We start from the raw sequence: 4,157 nt of genomic DNA, 5'->3' as shown, positions 1-4,157 counted from the left end.
GCCATTGAATGTCAAGGGGTGATGGTTAGATTCTCTCTTGTTGGAGATGGTCACTGCCCGGCACTCGTGTGGCACGAATGTTACTTGGATAAACCCTTAATCTTGTACACTCGAGGGAATACATTCCTGCCAATGTATATGCAATGGGCATTGCTTATCCTAGTATCTCACTCAATAAACATTCTTCCAAAACAATTTCACAAGTGACAGAGAAGAACTGGCAGGGTTCTCCTGCAGGACGTAGAATCTGTTTAGGTTGTGTGTGTGTGTGAAAGAGAGAGTGTGTGAGAGAGAGAGTGTGTGAGAGAAAGAGTGTGTGTGAGAGAGAAAGTGTGTGAGAGTGTGTGTGTGAGACAGTGTGTGCGTGAGAGAGAGTGTGTGTGTGAGAGAGTGTGTGTGTGAGAGAGAGTGTGTGTGTGTGAGAGAGAGTGTGTGTGTATGAGAGAGTGTGTGTGTGAGAGAGAGTGTGTGTGAGAGAGAGTGTGTGTGAGAGTGTGTGTGAGAGAGAGTGTGTGTGAGAGAGAGTGTGTGTGAGAGAGAGTGTGTGTGTGAGAGAGAGTGTGTGAGTGAGAATGTGTGTGAGTGAGAGTGTGTGAGAGAGAGTGTGCGAGAGAGAGAGAGTGTGTGAGAGAGAGTGTGTGAGAGAGTGTATGTGAGAGTGTGTGTGTGTGTGTGTTTGGGGTTTGTTTTGAAGCGGGGTGAGCCGACCCTGCTGTCGATCATAAATGTTATTTCAATTCTTCACATCACCCTCTGGTGAATCGCTTATAACCACCCTCCCCTCCCCGCCATTCCCCCCCTCCTCCCCTCCCCCCCTCCCCTCTTTCCCCTTTCACCCCCCTCTTCCTCCCACCTCTACCTCCCCCCCACCCTCCTCCTCCCCCCCCCCCACACACACACACACACACACACACCCACCCACCCCCCCCCCTACCCCCCAATGTTGGAATACTGGCTGAATATCTCAGGTACATGGAGACCAACTCCCAGCATTCAGGAGAGTGGGGTTTGTTCTGAATGGGTCAGATGCACCTTTGCAAGGAGGTTGGGGGTGGCGAGGGGTGGGGGGGGTGGGGTGAGGGGGTGTTGCCCCCTTTTCAATATCACCCCAATCCCTGTCTGTCTCTGTCAGTTTTACCTTGAGATGGGGAGACAAGTTTCTTGAGTTTGTGTCATGGCGATAGTTTACATACTGTGAGACACCCGCTCAAAAAGACCTTGCATCCCTCCAGCACCTTTCACCGCCTCTGGCCGGTCCGCAGCGCCTCACAGCCAATGAAGGGCCTTCCTTTGAAGTCTGCCCCCCCTCACCCTCCCCCCATTGTAATGTGGGTAATGCCAATTCGCACTCAGCACTAGCTCCCACAGTGAGCAACGTGGTGATGACCCAGATCACCGCGGAAATGCGGGTCCTCTCGCTGGCCGTGGGCACCGGGCCACAGCGTGGCGTCGGGGGTCAGGTGTGAAGCCTGCCCGAGTCATATAGCCAACTGGCACGCGACACCTGGGCAGGTAGGCAGAAGGCGGGGGGGGCACTACGCTGAGGAATGGCCATGGGCTTGTGGCGCCTGTCACTCTGCAAGCTGGGGGTGGGGGAGGTCAGCGGGAATTGGAGCAGAGGAGGGTTAGGCATGTGCACACAGCAGAATTCAGAGCAGTCGGTTGACAGGGTGAATGAGAGAGGGTCAGCTGCGTCCTCTGTTTACCATTGTCAGATGTCTCTCAGGAGGAACTGTCAACACCAGCCCAGACAGTCAGAGTTTCATATTGACTGATCTCAGTCTCTGTCTGTCTCTGTCTCTCTCTCTTCCGCTCTCTCTCTCTCTGTCACGTCTCTCCCTTTATCTCTCTGTCTCTCTCTTTCTCTTTCTCATTGTCTTTATCCCTCTCTGTCTCTCTTTCTCTCTCTCTCTATCACTGTCTCTCTCTGTCCCTCTCTATCTCTCTCTGTCACCTCTCTCCCTTTATCTCTCTGTCTCTCTTTCTCTTTCTCAGTGTCTTTGTCCCTCTCTATCTCTCTCTGTCTCTCTCTTTCTCTTTCTCATTGTCTTTATCCCTCTCTGTCTCTGTCTCTGTTTCTCTCTCTTTCTCTCTATCACTGTCTCTCTCTGTTCCTATCTATCTCTCTCTGTCACCTCTCTCCCTTTATCTCCCTGTCTCTCTTTCTCTTTCTCAGTGTCTTTGTCCCTCTCTATCTCTCTCTGTCTCTCTCTGTCCCTCCCTCTCTCTCTCCATCTCTCTCTATCTCTCTCTCCCTCTCGTCTCTCTCTTTCTCTCTATCTCTGTCCCTCTCTCTCTATCTCTGTCCCTCCATCTCTCTCTCCATCCCTCTCTATCTCTCTCTCCCTCTTGTCTCTCTCTCTTTCTCTCTATCTCTGTCCCTCTCTCTCACTCTTTCCCTCTCTGCCTATCTCTCTCTCTCTGTCTATCTCTCTCTCTCTCCCTCTCCTTCCCTCTCTATCTCTCTCTCCCTCTCGTCTCTCTCTTTCTCTCTATCTCTGTCCCTCTCTGTCACTCTTTCCCGCTCTACCTCTCTCTCTCTCTCTCTCTGTTTGTCTGCTCAGTCTGCAAAAAAGAGGAAGAGGACATGCTGGTGTGAACAATTGTTAAACTGACCCTTGGAGCACGGAATATGTAGCACAGCAGGAGGCCATTCTTCCCATCTTGTCTGTGCTGGCTCTTTGAAAGAGCTATCCAATTAGTCCCCACTCCCTGCCCTGCAACTGTACAGAGACTTGGTGAGACCACACCTGGAGTATTGTGTGCAGTTTAGGCCTCCTTACCTGAGGAAGGATATACTCGCCAAGGAGGGAGAGCAACGAAGGTTCACCAGGCTGATTCCTGGGATGGAGGGATTGTCCTAGGAGGAGAGATTGAGGAGACTGGGCCTTTATTCTCTGGAGTTTAGAAGAATGAGAGATAATCTCATTCAAACAGACAAAATTCTCACAGGGCCCGACAGGGTAGCTGCAGGAAGGATGTTCCCCTGCGGCTGGGGAACCAGGGGTCACAGTCTCAGAATGAGGGGTCAGCCATTGAGGACTGAGGTGAGGAGGAATTTCTTCACTCAGAGGGTGGTGAATCTCTGGAATTCTCTGTCCCAGAGGGGCTGCGGAGGCTCAGACATTGAGTATGTTCAAGACCGAGATCGATCATTTTCCACATATTTAAAACCATCGAGGGATAAGGGATAGTGCAGGAAAGTTAGTGGTAGATCTGTCATGAATAGCTGAATAGTGAAGCAGATTCAATGGGCCAAATGGTCTCCTCCTGCTCCTATTTCCTATGTTCTTTCCCCCACCTCCCTGCACATGTTTCCCCTTCCAGTATTTATCCGATTCCCCCTTTTTGAAAGTTCCTATTGAATCTGCTTCCACCGCCCTTTCAGGCAGCGCCTTCCAGATCACAACAACTCGTTGTGTCAAAAAAAAAACTCTCCTCATCTCCCCCTCTGGTTCTTTCCCCGATTCTCTTCGATCTGTGTCCCCTCTCTGGTTACCGACCCTCCTGCCCAGTGGAAACAGTTTCTCCTCATTTACTCTGTCCAAACCCCCTTCCTGATTCCGAACGCCTCGATTCAATCTCCCCCTTAACCTTCTCCGCTCTGAGGAGAACAATACCAGCTTCTCCCAGTGCCTCCACGTGAACTGAAGTCCCTCATCCCTGGTCCCGTTCTGGGTAAATCTCCCTCCCGCAGCCTCTCCGAGGGCCTCGACCTCCTTCCTAAAGTGCGGGGCCCAGAATTTTTGGACGTAGCTGAGGCCTCTAATGGTTCGATTTCCTGGTTTTCTATGCTCTTTTACCTAAATTTCTCGAAAGGCCAAGAGCACAGTGGTGTCATCGAAAAGAGAATCTCAATTTCTATGAAATTTGGATGCAATATGTGAAGGGAATATTGTGGTCACCCTCTGTAGCCATTCTCACTCACATCCAAGGAGCAACTAGGCCCAATTATCCAATCGCGACGTTTCCTGGCCAATAACCCACGTTGCAGCTGTCATTTAGGGAAATGTCAAGCAAGGGTTAAGGGTCGGCAGTTATGCTAACAAATTATCTAAATTTAGTGAAATTGGTGAATGATTTTATCTGGATAGGAAGGGCGTTGCATTAGGCTTCCCGGCGCCCTTGTGAGGCCTACTCTGTAACCTTGGAAACAA

Source organism: Carcharodon carcharias (assembly GCF_017639515.1).
Source record: "Carcharodon carcharias isolate sCarCar2 chromosome 36 unlocalized genomic scaffold, sCarCar2.pri SUPER_36_unloc_32, whole genome shotgun sequence".
NCBI lineage: Eukaryota > Metazoa > Chordata > Chondrichthyes > Lamniformes > Lamnidae > Carcharodon > Carcharodon carcharias.
Note: the sequence above shows the minus strand (reverse complement) of the source record.